Source organism: Bactrocera latifrons, unplaced genomic scaffold (genome assembly GCF_001853355.1).
Source record: "Bactrocera latifrons isolate USDA-ARS-PBARC rearing strain unplaced genomic scaffold, ASM185335v1 scaffold_262, whole genome shotgun sequence".
In the NCBI taxonomy this organism is placed as follows: domain Eukaryota; kingdom Metazoa; phylum Arthropoda; class Insecta; order Diptera; family Tephritidae; genus Bactrocera; species Bactrocera latifrons.
The window spans coordinates 96,811-103,108 of NW_017536208.1; positions in this window are offsets into that span (position 1 = coordinate 96,811).

Sequence of the window (6,298 nt, forward strand, 5' to 3'; positions counted from 1 at the left end):
AAGTCCTAAAACTAAAAGAGTCAGATATAGGGTTATATATACCAAAGTGATCAGGGTGACGAGTAGAGTTGAAATCCGGATGTATGTCTCTCCGTCTGTCCGTCCGTCCGTGSAAGCTGTAACTTGAGTAAAAATTGAGGTATCATGATGAAACTTGGTACACGTATTTCTTGGCTCCCTAAGAAGGTTAAATTCGAAGATGGACATAATCGGCCCACTGCCACGCCCACAAAATGGCGGAAACCGAAAACCTATAAAGTGTCATAACTAAGCCATAAATAAAGATATTAAACTGAAACTTGGCAAAAAGCATTGCATTAGGGAGGGCATAGTTGGACGTATTTTTTTTGGAAAAGTGGACGTGACCCCGCCCCCTACTAAGTTTTTTGTACGGAAACTACTATAGCTATGTCAACCAAACTCTATAGGGTCGTTTTCTTCAGAGATTTCCATATACAGTTCAAAAATGGAAGAAATCGGATAATAACCACACCCACCTCCCATACAACAAAGGTTATGTTGAAAATCACTTAAAGTGCGTTAACCGACTAACAAAAAATGTCAGAAACGCTAAATTTTACGGAAGAAATGTCAGAAGGAAGCCGCAGCCGGGCTTTTTTTAAAAATTTAAAATGGGCGTGGCGTCGCCCACTTATGAACCAAAAACCATATCGCAGGAACTACTGAACCGATTTCAATGAAATTCGGTACATAATAGTTTCTTAAGACCCTGATGACATGCACAAATTATGGGTGAAATCGGTTCACAACCACGCCTCTTTCAATATAACGCTGTTTTGAATTCCATCTCATGCCTTCTCTGTATAATATATACATTAGGAACCAATGATGATAGCGGAATAAAACTTTACACAAATACGGTATTTGAGCTGAGGTATCCCTGGTGGAAAAATTGTCGTGATCGGACTATAACTTTTCAAATTCCCTGATATCGAACACGAAGAACTCAGTGCTTAACATAACCTAACCTAATTTTTCACCGAAAATATCGGAAAATCTCTCAGATATTTTGATGCAATTCAGAGGGCATAATTTATACACTCTCGCAATAAAGTTGCTAATAATGGTATATATCGTTAGATATATGGTTACATATACCAAAGTGATCAGGGTGACGAGTAGAGTTGAAATATCTTGATGAAACTTGTCATGCAAGAGTATTAAATGTTCGGTGACACCCGAACTTAGCCCTTCCTTAATTGTTTCAAATTTCTTTTCGGGCTTATGTTTTAACTTTAAGTTTAAGTTTAAGTTTAAGTTTAAGTTTAATACATATACATATCTATAAACCACAATAATGAATGTTCTTCTTATTGGTATACAGAAATTCAATAAATATTTGCCGGTAATTAAAACAGTTTGCGAAGCTACAAGACAGAATGGGGTCACGGCATATGCGCACTTCAATGACACATGTACATACATACGCATATGTATTTGTGTACATGGATACGAGTACTATAAACATCATTTTCTACTGTAAAAAGCGTGAATCTAAATATATGATGAGGCAGCAAAACTACACGCTCGACACAAGGAGAATCTGCCAGCAAAATGTCGAAACGAAATGAATTCAAACAGCGGGAAAGCTCGTCCGTCAAAAACTGAGTGTGCATGTGTTTGTATGAAACGCTAATGCATCACCAGCGGTAGCAGCAGGTAGTCCAAAGGTACAAGCACAATAGTTTAATTTAAAATGATCGAATTTTGAAGCGAAGATCAATTTGCTTCGAGCTTATAATGACGTCGAGCGGTAAATTTCGTTTATGCTTTAGCGGCGAATGCTTGAAGGCGGCTTTACTAAAGCTATGCGTCAGCTACTCTTCTCATAGGCTCTACGTATATATGTATATATATTTATGAATGCGATTCCGTTAGTTATGCGTGTGTGTTGTCGCTTTTGGCTATTTGTTGTAGCCCGCGATCTTTTTTAAAACTGTAACATATTCATTTCTCCAATTTGTTTGTTTGTATGTTTTGCTTGAAATCTGAATATTTTTTAATATTTTTAGTTTATTTATTTTCATTTTGTCTGCTTTTGTGTTTTGTGATTTCTTGCTAGTCATCTGCAGCATTCCCATAATCCAGTTTTTGTTATAATCTATTTATCTAAATATATCTGTGTATTTTATGCGGCTGTGTGAACTCGAATAAAATAAAATATATTTACATATTCAAAAGCTGAAACAAGTTGGCAGCGACGCCCTCAAGCGCGCAACAACAACGCCGTGCCTGCGTAGGTCTTTTGGGCGCAAATGCATAGCTTCAGCGTCGGGAACCCAACTCAGCATGTAAATGTCGTCTCATCGCCTACCATTCGGCTTGTCATGTTCGTCGAAATGAAGCGTAAAATACGCGCGGCTTTGTGCTTTAAGAGCGCTTCGGTGGATACCTTTGACGTCGGCCGTGTTTGGCGTTTAAAAATGTCAGTTAACTGTGTAACTGTAGCTGTTACTGTTACTGTCATTGTTATTATTATTATTATTAACCACAATGCAGGCAACAACCGAAAGTAATATATGTAACTGATTTATGCGTGGCTTTGGTTTTGCTGTTTATTTTTTGAAACATAAAATTTATTCAGTAGCTAATCGTTTAGGCGGATGCTGCTTGCCGCCTCTGCTAGCATATATTGTAAACTTATTAATTGGAGACTTTAAATGCACAGTTTAAGCTTGATCTGATTAAAGTTTTTTGTAATGCAACTGTTGTTGTTGCATTTGCGTTATGCTAATTTTCCGGGCTTCGGCGACAAGATTGTCGACATTTGACCTTTCTTCTTTTCGTAGTGAGTAAGTATAGGATAGGCGAATGAGTCTTATCGTATTTTTAATCAAAATTCAACTCATGTTTTTTATTTTTATAATGAACTCTAATGAACTAAATATGCACAATTTCGGTCCACCACTTTTTGTAATTTTCCGCTAGAGACATTATTCCATCAGTGTGAAACTTTTCTGGTTTTTCGGCGCAAAAATGCGTAAGTAATTTTTACGGGCTTCTCTTGAGGCCAATTTTACTTCATTAAGGGAGTTCTGCATTCACCGAAGCAATTAGTAGTCCGATGGTGCAAGGTTAGGGCTATATAGTGGACGCATTAAAACATCCCAGCGCAGCTCTCCCAGTTTTTTCTAAGTCAACAAAAATCTGTGTGGTCTTACGTTGTCCTTATGGAAGACGAAACCCTTTCTGTTGATCAGTTCTGGCCATTTTTTCGATTTCTTGTTTCAATCTCATCGTTTGTTGACAGTTAAATGTAGCATCAATCGTTCGACCAGGTTGGAGCAGCTCATCGTGGATTCCTTTCCAATTCCCACCAAAGATACAGTTCAACACCTTTTGCGGCGTCAATCGTGGCTTTGTTGAGCCTCCTCATGCTTGCATCATGATCATTTTCGCATATTATTGTCGTATTTGATCCACGTTTTCTGTTACTATTCGCTTCAGAAATGGTTCGAATTCATTTCGTTTTAGCAAAGAATCGCAGATGTTAATTCGGTCCATTTAATTTTTCACAGACAATTCATGTCCAAACATCGACCATCTTTTTGCAGCCAGCCTGTTAGAAATGATTCAAAACCGTTTGATGATGAATACTAAGTTCTTTAGCGATGTCATGGCTGCTTATGTGACGATCCTGGTGAACCTTTTCCATAATTTCAACGACTTTTGCATTGAGAGGTTGACCAGCGCGAGGTACATCTTTCACATCGAAATTTCTAGAGCGGAACTGAGCGAACCGTTGTTTGGCTAAACGAACTGATACAGCACCGTCTCCGTAAACTTCACAAATTTCATTGGTGCCTTGCATGGCGTTCTTCCGTTTTTTTTACAAAAATTTCAAAATGTAGCGAATTTTTTCATTATATCCACATATTTTTGAATTGCTGTAACTTTTTTGCAACTTCCCCGAATTAAAATTTTTTTTTGGTTGAATGAAGCTTAAAATTTCACTTTTCCAGCACTATATGGTATGATACAATTTGATTGGTAGCACTGGAGATATACGACTGCAGCGGCAGTTTTGACCAAATACGAAAATACTTTTGCGGCTACTTAATAAAAAAGATTTCCATTCAAGGTTCTTGTATTTTATTGTATTTTATTTATTTCCATGTCCGTCATCGAGTTTTGATAGATTTTCAGACAAAAATGATAAATGAAAAAATCGAAATAACAACAACAACTTAATTTGACTCAGTTCAAAATTCGAGGAAACACTTAGCACATTTCCGTATTTCGGCAGCTATTCGAATATAAATATCAGGCATAAGTAGTCAAAAAGCCACTTCTGCTTTCCTTTGTCATTGCAGTGCTACCGTTAAATGCTGCAAGTGCCCACTTAGTTACTTCAACACTTTAACTAATGGACTTTGCACGCATACACACACGTGAAACCACTAAACATGCACGCACCTGTTGTCACGACAGTCTATTAAAATGTATTTTTAGTTTTCCTTCGCTATGCAAACAAAAGGCTTAAGAGAGAAACTTGTATAATAATTAAATGTGGGTACTTTGGAGTGAGTGTTTTTAATGAAATGTGGAAAGTGAAATAAAAACGCACCAAATTTAATGAAAATAAACAAAAGAAAGTGTGTGTACAACAACAATAGCAAAAACTCGGTCATTAACAGGAAATTGTGAAGGCTGAAAAAATCGCAGAGAAATTCCTAAGCAGATCATCAAAAAGAGTTTGGCTTGCATGTCCGCAAATGATACAGTGTGCGCTTAAACCTTAATCAGCTGCTAACACACCACTAACTGCTGACACACCAACACCCTACATGGTGATGTCACATTTATGATATTCCCATTAGGGTGACAACAACACAGGCAACACTGCAGGTAGCCAACTAGCCGAGCATGCGAAGATCATTAACAAGTTGGCTATGCGACATAGCCGAAATTAACTGCGACTACTTTGTGGTGGTTGGTGGCGGCGGCGTAAGAAATGACTGTGAAAAATTGTCAGCGCCAAGTGCGCATAAGTCATGCAAAAATAAGCATGCAAGTGAAACAAAAACAACGGAGAAAAGCGAAACCAAACAGCAAAGCAGCATTACAGACCAAAGCAATGCGCGAAAAGACACCGGAAAGCTCGTTATTGTCGCGGTAACACACTCAAAATGTGCACATATGTATGTGTGTATGCGTGTGTGCGTGTAGAAAACATTCTCAGCCGTAAACAGAAATTTACGACACATGAAATTAAAGTGGAGAGAAGCCACCACCGACTGACCCAATTTACAGGCACTTAAGTAAAGTACCAGCAAGCCGCAACATCATCGGCAACAACAACAACAATAATAATAACAACAACCTTCACCGCTAACGCACCGCATATCCTAGACCACAAAAATTGTAGCAGCAACAAAAACAAAACCGCCAGCAGTAGTCCACTGGATGGCACTAACAAGCCAGCAACAGCACTGTGGCACCCAACAGCCGCCAACTCTGAAATGCGCAATGAGAAATAGCCAACAAAAAACAAAAGCAAAAATCAAAAAATTTAATTTCACAAAAACGTGAAAAAAAATGAAAATGAAAATGAAAATAATAATAATTGAGAAGAAGTAAAGTGTAATGCATATTAAATGGAATCTTCGAGCGGGTGTTACCTTTGCGGGCTGGCTGCCTCCAACCAGTTTGCGTGGACAGTTGCGGCAAGTCGCTTTGGGTTCAACATCACCAAATATTGYCATGCCGCGAGATAGTCATATTCGTGTGTGTGTGTGTGTGTGTTCATGTATGAACGACGCATTAAAATGTCGACGTCGAGTTCAAGTGAGTGTTGGCTGCGAAAAAGTGGAGTAGCGCGAAATAAAAATTAAAGCATAAACTCCCACACATTTGCATCCGCACAAGCTTACATGTTTTTATATCCAAAGAAGTTAGCAAAAATGCTYTAAAGCGTTTGAGACGTGCGAGGTATAGCTACGATGTGGATGGAAATATTTAAAAATTCTTCGATTTATTTTTTCTGATGTGAGCATAATTTCTATGTAATTGCTGAAGCATCAGTAAAAATAATGAGCGTTGAGTAAAAGAAGGGCTTGATACATCAGCTTTTTGGTGTGGTAAAGGTTACCAGCKGTGAATGGTATATAATATATACTTACATATTCGTAATAACTAGAATAAATCGTCAACACAAAAATTTAGTACATGTTCCCTAGCATAAAATATTTTTAGTACCAATTTTAGTACAAATTTTTAAAGCGGGTTTTAGACACTTAGTATAAATTTTGAAACAAAATTTATTTAGTACATATTT